General features: G+C 40.7%; 1 long non-coding RNA gene across 1 annotated transcript in view; it reads right to left on the minus strand.

The window, feature by feature from the left end:
• The window catches only part of LOC129521611 (uncharacterized), a 67187-nt gene that overhangs the window by 38247 nt on the left and 16015 nt on the right, over positions 1 to 12925 (minus strand). The window contains exon 2 of the long non-coding RNA XR_008666840.1: positions 9953 to 10080. This is a non-coding gene — a long non-coding RNA (uncharacterized LOC129521611). The remainder of the gene's footprint in view (positions 1 to 9952; positions 10081 to 12925) is intronic.

Raw genomic sequence — 12925 nt, forward strand, 5'->3', positions numbered from 1 at the left:
AGGCAGAGGGAGAAGCAGGCTCCATGCACCGGGAGCCCGACGTGGGATTCGATCCCGGGTCTCCAGGATCGCGCCCTGGGCCAAAGGCAGGCGCCAAACCGCTGCGCCACCCAGGGATCCCAAAACGCTGATATTTTTATGATTTCATTTCATATCTGTCAGTTTAGGGTATTCAAGGCATCCATCAGTGTATATTGAACATTGTTCCACTTGTTTGATTTTCTTAGATCCAACTACTTCTATTAAAACCTATGCTGACTTGGGTTCTTGAATTACAATAGTGAGTTTCTCAAAGTTCACATGTTTGTCAAACAGAATTATTTTGATACTTCCTAATTCTTTTCTTTTACTATTTTATAGGTAGTTTGGGCTGCCAAACACAAGTTGCAGGGAAACTTCATAGAATGGGGAAGGATCAACTATTATTTACTCTAGTTAACTATTCCAGTTTTATTCACAGCAACAATCTGTCTTCAGCCACCTCAAGACATGCCCTGTGTTTGAACTCTTCCCCCTCAGCCCCCACAAACTCCAGTGTTAGTAGATACCTAAGGGCTCAGGAAGCCATTTATTGATAAAGTCCCAACTAGTACCCACAAGACCTAAGGCTCATATATATTTATGCAACTCTTAATAGGAGAGGGCAAAGATAGGAATGCTCCTTTCCCATCTACTCACCTAAGGATGTGCTGTCCGCACTTCTCTTTAAAGGTTGGGTGATGCTTATAGTATGTATGTTGTATGTATGTGCATGCACCTTCCTGAACCTGGTGTGAATTGTCCAAATGATTTCCCCTTCTTTCTTTTAAATCTCAGCTTGAGTAACCCTTCTTCTGGGAAGGCTTCCTCCACTGGCCTAATACGGGGTGTCAGGGCTGCCATGTTGCACAACTACACGGGCACGATTTGCATTGTGTTTTAGGGGGATGGTACCCCTGGAGTTAAGGCAGTGAGGCAGTCCTCCCCACATGACCCTTTTGTGTGCCATCACAGCACCTTGGGCTTACCTCTTCCACAGACTTTACCCAGCTGGATTGTAACTGTCTGTTTCTTTGTCCATCTCCCCTCCTCAAGGGCAGGGACTATTTTCCTCTTGCAAATCTGAACTTGACACAGGATGCACTCAGTAGAGGCTCATGAAGGAGTAACCTGAGTTGCTGAATTGGGAGGCTCTGGACTCCCACTCCCTGATGTCCTGCCCTGATCAGCCAGTTGCCGTGCACCTGGTCTTGTTTTAGGAAGGGATGCTACTAAATCCATATGGGGGCTTCCTGTTCCCTGTCAGCTCCTCCTGAGTGTTACCTCCTGTCAGGCTCCAGTGCCCTGTGGACCTTCTGAGAGAACGGGGCTACCTGAGAGGCTGGATTGGGAGAGCGCCTAAAGAAACACAAGTGCTCCTGGCTTGGTTGGCAACAGGGTTTTATTTTAAAGATTTTATTTATTTATTTATTTATTTATTTATTTATTTATTTATTTATTTATGAGCAAGTGAGAGAGAGAGAGAGAGAGAACACAAGATGGGAGAGGAGGCGGGGGAGGAGCAGAGGGAGAGGGACAAGCACAAGCTGATTCCATGATCACGACCCTGAGATCACGACCAGAGCTGATATCAAGAGTGGGCACTTAACCAACAGAGCTATCCAGGAACCCCTGCAACAGGGTTTTAAACAAAAGCACTCCCACCCCCTTCTACAACCCCTTCTCTTTTCTGAGGTGGACCTATCAGTCTTAAATTCATTTTTTTTAAGGACAGAGGATTATAAACCAGTAAACTCTGACTTTTAAAATTTATTTAATATTTTATGAGTATATAAGTATAGATGGAAGTATCAAAATCATTGAAATCAAAAAAGTTGGTTCAGCTTTGTGGAAAACAAATCCTTCTGCTGTAGTACATTTTTCCATTAAAAAAGAAAAAAAGAAAAACTGATTTTCAGAGTCCTGCCAACAACACTCTAAATGTAAGTGCTAGATTTGCAAATAGGCTTATATTCAAATTTAGAGAATATGCATATTCAGAGACTTATTATTCAGGAAATATTTGGTTATCTTCAGACTAAGTAAAAAACTTTTGGCTAAAAATAAGAGGGGTAACATATAAATAGTAGGAAAGTTAGGGAGCATGCCATTACAAGAATAGAATAGAGAGAAAGAGGTAAGGAGAACTGTGTTGTTTTCTGTTTTGACTTGCCTTTGCCACTACCTGAAATTCAATTAAATTTAACAAACATTAACTTGGTACCTAGCGTGCAAAGGGTTGGAAAATGTAATCTTGACCCCTGTGTTCTTAGAGTTGAATAGGCAGGATATAATGGAATAATGAGACTGATTCACCAACACCCTCTCTTACACCATTACGAAGACCAGATATAGTTCACAGTTTGTACTTCAGTTCCAGAGGTGGGCTCTGATTGGTTTAAGCCTATTATGGTAGCTCCGCCCCTTCATTATTGACTGGTTCAGGGACTCATCAGGCCACAGTAGTTGGTTTAGAAATGATTGTGTGACCCGGTTTAGGCCAATGAAGAAACAAAAGAGAATTTTCTCAGGGTTTCAGGAAATGGTCCCTCTCCTAAAACAGAGAATAGATAGTATTCTTCCTAGAGCCCCTGTTGGGTATGAATAAAAGACCCAGATTAGCTGCAGCTTCTTGCTATTTGATGATAAAACTTGTGAAAAAGAGTCAAAAAAAAAAAAGGGAAAAGATAGAGCCAATAAAATCATAGAGAAATGGATGGAGAACCCTGATCAAGCCTTACCTGAAGCTGCCTACCTACTTAATTTCAGTTATGAGTTGATAGCTCCTTAAGGATTGTTTAAGGCAGTTGGAGTTGTCTTTTTTTCATACTGATGCAAGTGATAAGCACTTGTCAGAATATGATAAATGATGTTCAGATTATACCCAAGAACAAAGCAGAGTCCATCAGAGATGGGATCCTGTGGCTAGTAATTATAGAGTGCAATAATAAAAGTATTATCAACTAGAAATTAAACTAGAAATTATCAACTAGGCTTACCGGGATGAATTAATGCCCTGCAGAACAAATAGCAAACATGAAATAAGAGAAACCTAAGTTAGAAATGAATCATAGAATTTGAGAGTTAGAAGAGATCTCAAAGCTTAGATAGGAAAGCCCCTAGGTTTCCTGCGCAGAAATAGGCCCCTAGAGGTTAAGTAACTTGCCTGAAGTCACAGAAGTGAATTGAGCAAAGTTGAGGACCTAATTTTTTTGAATCCCAACTGAGGTTCTTTCTGTTACAGTTTCCTCTCTAAAGATAGGAAATGAAATAGGAAAATGATATTTTAAAATGTCAGCGTCGGAAGAGGAGAGAGGAAAATTCTGCGTTTTTATTTAACGGGAATTTAGGAAGCTCATAATAGAAATTTTGGATATTTTGTTTTTAAATCAGACTGTGGCCTTTACTAAAAGGTTGAGCATATGCTACCATGTGGAACCACCTGGGGTAGCTCTGTTGCTAGGCGCCCCGCCTGAAGCAAGGCAGTGCTGGCTCAACCCGTTCTCACCCAAACCCTGACCCCCCAGAGCCATCAGTCAGCTGGCTCTCCCCAGAGTTAGACTATACATTCCTTTACAGGATCAAAAGTCAGTCTCTCAGGGGCCAAACCAAGAGCGTGTTGAGCCTGGTGTCTGCCTCAGTATAGGCACTGAGGGAGATTTCTTTCTTCCTTCACACATTGAGCAAGGTAAGAGATTGCAATAGAGCCGTATTATGTTAGAGCTGCAACAAAGCACATCTTGAATTAGAACTGTTCTGGTCTCAGGTGTTCTATTTTAATTGCTCTAAGATCTTAGACATGTTTAATCTCTGAGCCTCCATTTCCTCGTCTGCTAAATAACAACCGTCCTGCCCACCTTTCGGGGTTGCTATGAAGATCAAAAGAGCTAATGATTGTGAAAGCAGAGGGTGAATTCTCCAAGCCTGTTATCATGATCTACTTCGTACCCTTCGGTTTAGAGATCAGGGAGGCAGGAGCAGCTGAGTGATTTCCTGAGGTCTGTTGGTGACAGGTAGACCTGCCTCTTCCTGAGGTTGGGGAGAGCCGACCTGCAGCAGCGAGATTGGTGATTACCTACAAAACGGCTGCAGGATTTGCTAGATTTGCTCAACCACCACCTAACAAAGCTACATATGAACACTGGACTCTAACATCTTTCTTGAAATGATGCCCCAAGTATAATAAAACATGATGTACCATGTCCAGAGAGATCGTATGAACAGTCTAGCAAAATGAAGCCTGTCTTAAAAACAGCTTCCAGGGGGATCCCTGGGTGGCTCGGTGGTTTAGCACCTGCCTTTGGCCCAGGGCATAACCCTGGAGTCCCGGGATCGAGTCCCATGTTGGGCTCCCTGCATGGAGCTGCTTCTCCCTCTGCCTGTGTCTCTGCCTCTCACTCTCTGTATCTTTCATGAATAAATAAATAAAATCCTTTGGAAAAAAAAAAAAGGCTTCCAGTGCTATTTTGCTTTTTTAGCTCAAGAGAGGAAAAATGCTCCAAAGAGCATTGTCTAGGGAGTTCCATGAAGGAAACGAAAACTTTCTTACGGACTTGAATTAATGTTACAGTCGTCCAGCAAATCATTCTCTTCTTCCTAAATTCTCCTTTTGCCCAAGTTGGCGAGCCCTGCAACATGAACACTTGAGGTATTTACTCACACTTAGCAGGAGTCTCCAGGGTTCACAACTGAAACAAGTGAAGTCTCAACCTAGCCAAAAGGACTCTAAGATCATACAGTCTATCATCTTGTGTGTCTGTCTTATGTGTTTGTCTGTTTGCTGCTTTCCACAGAGGGTTTTGAAGCTGTTTATACAAATAGATGCTCTGTCCAAGAAGAAGAGTGAGTTTGGAGAAAGGAAAAAAAAAAAAAAGAATGTGGGTAAGGAAATGTGATGAACTGCCAGACATAGATCCCCGATAGCCCAACTCAATTGCCAGAAGTGAGGGTGGGGGGACCAAAATAAAAAACCCAAAAAGCAAACTCTAAGCCTTCTAGAAGCCAAAAGCCAAGACAATCTTTGCTACTGGTCATTGCCATTTGGTTCATACTCAGCAGCCTGCGTGGGGCTAGAGGAAAGGGGCAGAAGGCAAGCTTGGCTTACAGCCAGCGCAGCACGCTCCTATGGAACCATACTAGTGAGAGCATTAATGTGAACCCTGAACTCTGAATATTCACTTTTAAAACATCCATCTGTCATCCACCCACCGAGCTCAGCGGAGTGGCTGCTTAACTTCACCAGTGAGTACCCGATTTACAGATTCTCCTACTCCAGCAAAGTGGGCAATATCCAATTTCCAAGGCTGTGTTTGCTCTCATGGAAGCCACTTGGAGAGTCTGCAGCCCTTGCTAATTCACTGCCCTAGGCAACTGCTTGTTTCATCTCTGTGCTTTTCCCCGCCGGAGTCATTGTTCCAACTTATTTGTATGAGTTAATGCTCTTCCATACTCAGAAGCCTCTTCCAGAGCTCACTCATTAGTCAAATCTGTTTTTTCGCTAATCAATTATATTCTTTTGTAAACTAGTTAATCTGAAGGAAAGTGAGTTAGCTAATTTGGAAAAAACAAGTGTTTAAATCTTGGTAATATAATGTTTTCATGAAAAGCGCTTCTCTAAATTAGAGTCAAGTTGCATATGTGAATAATGCAAGTGGTTGTGGAATTTTAGGAATTGGTCTTTATCACCATGTCCCATCTCACTAGAGTTTCCTCTCTTCTCAGGTGTTCTTTTTTAACAGGTGTACCATATATAAACTACTTCATTCCTTGTTGAAAAAAAGAAGTGTGAAAGGACAATAGGTGTATATGGGAGGTAAGATTGAGACATTCAAAGTAGGCAAAGAATGAGAGATACCAGTTGGACAGCTCAATTTAGCTGTGTCCATAATCATTACTTAGTGATAATTTTTATCACCATCTGCTTTGCTAATCACGTTTTAAAAACTAGGACCTTAATTCAACCTCTACAGATTGTTTGTTTTAAACTATTTGGTCTATCTAACAATGAGTGAGAAATTACCAGAACCTTTCAGAGAAAATTTTTAATTCATTTACACAGACTTGAATGTTTAAATTACATGAACATATCATCACTTTTATTTTAGTCAGTTTTCTTCTCTTGTTTTGATCTGCTGTTTGACTTTTTGCCTTGCCAACCCAGATTCAACTGTCTTCAAAGATGTCTCTAGCTATCATTTAAAAAAATCAGCTTTCTTTTCTTTGGATAATTTTGCAACCTGGAGAATTAAAACGACATTGTCTAGTTGTGCCGTTGACTCATGTGCAATCTTCAGAAAAATACATCATTTTCATGTGGCTGATTAGGTTTTGTAGCAAGGTTCTCATAAACATGTGCTCTTTGGAGAGTAGCAATAATTCCGTCTGTTTTTCTTTCCTGTTCTTTGTCATATACAATGTGGAGGAGGTACAGGGGATGTAAATTACTAAAATTCTCTATACCTTTAAAAATGCATGTCATATGGCAGAGATTTTTGTTATCTTTGTTGAACAGTACAGTTTAGGAAAAGAAACTATAAATCTATAAAACTGATATCTATCGGAATGTTTTCTATGGATTCTAGCTTTTTTTTTTTCTTGTCCATCTGTTGCCACAAACTAACAAATGAGAAACGGCAATTATTATGAAAGCAGAATAACCAAAGAGTGGTTCTCTTCAGTTTTGGAATAGGTTATACTACTTCATATTCATCTTTATCTGAAGATGTCAAGTATCAGTGGAAATCTCAATGCTTCTATGAGATAGGTATTTTGTTATTTTACAGAGAAGGATATACTGAGAGGAAAATTACATCCTGGGGTCATATCACCTTAGCACAGACTAAGATTTTAAAGTTCAAATTCAAGGAACAGAAGTATGATTTGCAATCAAACCATATCAATAGAGATTCCCAGATTTTGACACCAAGGCTTTGTTTATTTGACATAAAATAGGTTGACTGGCTAAAATTTTTTTCCATCTCTCCAGTTAATCCCTCCACTTAATCAAATAAAACATAAGGCTCCTCTTGCTCTCCCAAAAGTTTCATCTGTAAAACAGAGATGATAACTCCTAGAGTTGTTTGGAGGAAGAAAAGAGAAAATGGAAATATCTTTTTACAGACACTGGCACTTGGTGAGGTATTCAATAAATGTTAACTGCTATTAACATTATGATCAGTTCATAAAGAAAATAAGTGGAGGACTTCAAAACCCCTGACTTGGGGCATGTTAAAAGAATGTTTATTTCCTTCACAAAAGAGAAAGTTTCTATTGTTTTTTTCCAAGAGATTGGAAGGAATAAAATACTCTTCTGTATTCTATGATGTGTTCGTATCTATCTTGCATCTATATATCTATTATCCATCATTATCTGTTTTCATTTTTTATCTATTATCTATTACTACTTATTATCCTATTATGCAAGGATAAATTTTTATCCTGTGACTTTTTGATTTACCCATGGCCAATTGACAAGAATCAGAGACAGAATTGTCAGGATAACAAAGGAGAAATATTGAGGAGGTAGCCAGCAGCCACTTATGAAATTGCCAATATCTGATGATTTTTTACCTAAATAAGTGGCAATTTCATAAGATTCAACCTAAGAGACTCTGAACCCAGACACATGCAAGCTAAGAATTAAAAACCAAAGAGACAATGTATTTTCCACTGTTTCTTCTTACCTGCTTGCACGACATATGAAACAAACAGCAGAAAACCAGTAGAATAAGAAATACTGATTTACCAGGCTAGTGCAAACTTTAGAAAATACTGTTCAATTCAGCACAATTTGTTCTTGTATTTTCCATTTTCATAAGGCATTTTAAATATAGTAAATGTCATTTTCTCAATATAAAACAGAAGCTAATATCAAATGATATATATTTTTTAATCATGGCTATTTCTAGCATGAAAGCCCACTGTCCTTTAATGAAACAAAGATATTTTAAAAATTTACAGTAGATCTGTGGTGTCTGGGTGGCACAGTTAAACATCTGACCCTTGGTTTCTGCTCAGTGTCTTGGGATAGAGCCCCAGGTCAGGCTTTGTGCTCAGCATAGAGTCCGCTTACGGCTCTCTCTTCCTCTGCCCCTCCTTCCTGCTCTCAAACTCTCTCTAAAATAAATAAATCTTAACAAAAAAAATTATGGTAGATCCAGCTTCACTTTTAGAGGACAAGATTATTTTTAATAAAATTCTGCACTGCTTTTGCCCATGTATCATTATTATGTGCTAAATAGCTCTAATTTTGAAGAGGATTTTTATAAGAGAATTTTATACCTTCCTTCTTGCTGTTTTCTGCTTCCTTAATTGGTCACCTAGCTAACAGAGCTCTACTTGAAACATGGCTTCCTTGTCAAAAGGGAGAAGGCAACAGGCTTCTTGCTACCGTCACCTCCGCTGGGATTATTATAGTTCTGCAGACCTCCCTTCATATAGGCCGTGCAACCATCCATTACAGTGTGTGCACGCTGCCCTCCCAGGACAGACTAACCTCCAGCATACCAATAAAATCATGACATGCCCTCCAACACACAATTAAATGTCGCTGAGGTTTTCAGATGTGACATCTTTAAGAGAATTTCATATGCGAAAGTTTCAGGAATCACACACTCTGGCAAATTACCAGGACACTAGTCTCAGCTGGATCTCCTCGGGAAAACAGGCTGAAGTATTAACAGGAGGGCTTTGGAAGGCTCCCTATGGCACCTTTGCTGAAAAGATATTAAACCAAACAGCTGCTGATATGGAAACCGGCTGTTTGAACTGTAACTCGGTTAGATATGTTAATAGGGGAAGACTATGATGTCTGACAAACGTGACGCAGGAAATGACTAAACAGTTAATGCTTATTATTCTGCAGTATTCTGAGGCCGGGGAGGGGGTAAGGGTGGTATCGTGTGGGCACTAAACAGTAACCCAGGGCTGTGAGACTTGAAAGGGACCATTTCTTTTGTCCTTCTTTCCAGAGTTTCAGGCATTATAAATATTAACTTGTCCAAGATCCTGCTTCAGAGCAATCATTGACAGGACAAATGAAACATTTTGCAACACCTTAAAAAAACAATCCTATCAGTGTTATAGAGCTACTTTTATTATCCTGCTTCCTAAAAAAAAAAAAAAACCAACCATAAGGCCTCAATAGCTCTGGCACAATTTCTGTAAAGGTGATGGAATTTGGCCCTTGAATGACGTGAAAAGATGCACGCATGGATTTTGCAAGTTCATGATTCCACATACATAAATGCTGGGCTTAAGCCAGGTTTTAACTGTTTGGATTTTAAAAAAATAAATAAATACAGATGCCGTAGTATGGAATTTCATTTAAAAGTACCAAAAGTTAATTAAGCATATAAAAATGTACTGGGGCTATGTGCACCACTGATCTTTCACAATATTAGAAAAATGGAAGAAAGCATTCTCCCTTACAAATACTGTCATTTAAAAAAAATGTTATTTATTTATTTGAGAGAGAGAGAGCAGGAGAGGGGTGAAGAAAGGAGCAGCCGAGGAAGAGGGAGAAGCAGGCTCCCCACTGAGTAGGGAGCCCCTACGAGAGGCTCTGTCCCAGGACCCTGAGTTCATGATCTGAGCTGAAGGCAGATGCTTAACGGACTGAGCCACCCAGCTACGCCACAAACACTGTCATTTTTTAACCAGTAGAAAAATCATCAATTATGCAAAAATGTCCGTAAACACAAACTAAGTAATTTCCAACATAACTCAGGACCATCGATGATAATGCCAGAAATATTCACTAAGCCAGTCTCAAGCAAACTATGGTCTGAGGGCCAATCCAGCCCCCAGCTGACCTGGGACCCAAGACTGTTTTTTATGTTTTTAAAACATGGTAACAAAGAAAGCGCAGAAGAATCAACAGCAACTGTTCATAACCGGCAACGTCTAAGATATTTCCAGAAAAAAGTTTGCCTACCCCTGTAGCAAGCAGTTCCAAACTCCGTGAGGTGAACTGCGTTTTCCATCTCAGACCACAGGAAGGTGAATAAAGCCTTCTGTCCTAGTGTTGACTTTCCACGGTGGGGGCACAGGCTGGTGGGTAAGCTAGGCCGTGAAAGAAGATGGCGTTAGATAAGGGCTTCAAAGGAACAGGCCTCAGGGTTGGTGGAGAAGTAGGGAGTGGCTTATTAGGAGGGCGATTCTTAAAATGAACCTTCAAGGCCATTGGAGATTTTGAGGGATACAGGAGGGGAGAGTGAAGAGGGGATCGGAGAGACCAGAATGCAGGCAGTTTCTGTAACCCGCTGAGACTCACTCTCAGAAGCACTTAGGTGGCTGAAGGTGGCCTACCAGGCCGGAACATGAGGTAAGGGTTTTGTGACAGAGGCCATGATCTAGAGTTTGTATGGAGTTGAGACATTTGTTCTCTTAGAGACCAAAAGGACAACTCATGCTTTTACTTTGGTGTCTGGTCTTATTGGACTCTCGTGTGGTCCCAGGGAAGTGTTTTATTGCAATCGGTGAAAAGTGAGGGAAATAGTCCCTTGTAGGCCATGCATCTAGTAAATGAATGGCTTTTGGCTGTAGGTCAATGAATAACATGAGTATATGCAGTTACTAAGTCACCATTAACAAATAAAACTGGTAGTTTCAGTGCACTCGTCAGAATTCTTGAAAGCCTATTTTCCAGACAGTTCAAATAGAGGCGAGGCAGCCGAGGTGAGATTGGTGAGGCTGCCAGGAACACCAAGTTCTGAGTTTGCCCCTGACTCAGTGTATGACCTTCGGCAAGCCACTCAACTTCTCACTATCTCAGTTTCCTTGGCAATAAAATGGGGGTAACAGACCTTAGCCACCTCTTAGGAGGAGTAATAAATGTCTGCAAGAAGTTTTCAAGATAAGTGCTCCTGAAAACTGGGGGTGGGGAGAGGGAAGAGGCTCTTTTTCAACAGTTTAGGGGAAAAAAATGAGATTTTTCAAAATTAAAGTAGGACACTGTTGGCAACTTCTAAGAGCCAAGAGCTTTGTAAAACAGAAAGGATTATGGTTGCTACAGAACCTACAGATGGCTAAAGGTACCTGTAAACTACCAGTAGCATTCTGTGACTGTCTTCTCTAAATTAAAATTAAGAGACAAATTATTTTGGTTTAATGGTGAGAGAGAATATGGAAAATCAGACAACACTGCTCTAGACAAGGTGGCCACAGATGGCTGCTATGTCTGTACTCCAGAACTTAGAATGTTCTGCTCCTTTCTTCCTGTGTATTGTTCAGTTACAAAGTTGCAGAGAGAAAACATTCCTTTCTCTGCTTCCTTTTCTCTTATTCGTCCTGGAGAGGGGCTTGTGGCAGCCACTTCTATGCTGCCAGAAGAGCTGCCTCAGAGCTGCCTGTCATTGGCCTTTGGAAGCCGAGGGAGATACTAAAGTTTCTAGAGAAAGTTGAAGAAGCAGCTGTGAGGTATACCATCCTATACCTGCAGCAGACCACCAGGATAGAAGACATGCTCTGCACTGCCCTGGAAATTTGGGCTGGTGAAATATTTCTTAGGATCCTTGCCTCCCCCTACCCCCCCACTCCTTCACTTTTCCTCCTTTTCTTCTTTTTTCTTGCTCTTTCTCTCTTTTCCTTTCTTTCTTATTTATTCGTGAGAGACACAGAAAGAGAGAGGCAGAGACATAGGCAGAGGGAGAAGTAGGCTCCCTCCGGAGAGCCTGATGTGGGACTCTATCCCAGGACCCTAGGATCACCCCCTGAGCCAAAGGCAGACGCTCAACCACTGGGCCACCCAGGTGTCCCTCTTCTTTTCTTTCTTAAAGCAATCTTTACTTTACAGTTGGCTAAACTGGAGAAACAAGCCAAGATAGTTAGATTTGCAATTTGCTATCTTGTTGGGAGGACACTAGCTCAAAACCACAAAGCCCTGAGTTTGACCCTAGCACCCTGTGGCTCCTGATGACTCATCCTGATAATTATCATATTGAATCTTCTCTACTGGTTTGATAATAACAATGAGTGGAAAAAGAATTTCTATCAAATGTTATGCCTAATAATTGGTCTCCTGATTGCCTTCGTAGACTCTTGGTTCTCTTCGTTTCCCTGGTATGTATCAGACGATATGCTATTGATGCAACTCTTGGGCGCTGCTTGGTAAAACAAAAAACACATAGGTATGCTGTTTTGGGGCCCTTGGAGAATGCGGCCTGGGTAAAGGAGGGAGCCACAGACACAAGTACCCGCCAGAGGTGGTGCCTGGAATAGGAGAAAGTGCCCTCTGATGAAATCTTGATTTTATGTGGCTTTTCTTTGCAACATGGTTGCTAAATAGCAAAGTTAAGCTGGAGCTTAACTGCCAGGGTTCTGCTTTAGATTTTGGAGCTCTGGGTCCACGGATGCTCCTTTCCACCCCATCCATTTCTAACTTTCATCACTTTTTCCTCTAAAGAAAATGTACCTCTGTGACTCAATAGCATGCCAAGGCCATTTGAGCCTTCCCAGTGTTCCAAAGGAAGTATTGATTTGAATTCAGCTGCTTAAACAATTAGTCTCTAAGACAGCAGCTTGCAACTTCCTTAAAGTCATGGTGTGGGTTTGAAGGGGAAATTAGCTTGTTGGTAATTGTTTTAGTTTTTCATTTCGTAGTTATTTCATCTGGTTGTGTGTGGTCTTTTGAGCCTCATACTCTGCTGACTTAATCTCTCTGTGAAAGTAAAATGGGAAGAAGACTAAATTTCTGTTCAACGGAGCTATGCACTTTCTGACATGGAATCACTTTTTACTATCCTTAGTAAAGTAACATGAGTATATGCAGTTACTAAGGATGACCCACATATGAATTTCCCCACAATTCCACTCAATGATGTATATAAGTTATATGTATGTTATATATATATATGAAACTTCTCTATATATAGAGAGAAGTTATATATATATGTTATAACATAAATGA

Source organism: Nyctereutes procyonoides, unplaced genomic scaffold, assembly GCF_905146905.1.
Source record: "Nyctereutes procyonoides isolate TBG_1078 unplaced genomic scaffold, NYPRO_anot_genome, whole genome shotgun sequence".
NCBI classification, from domain to species: domain Eukaryota; kingdom Metazoa; phylum Chordata; class Mammalia; order Carnivora; family Canidae; genus Nyctereutes; species Nyctereutes procyonoides.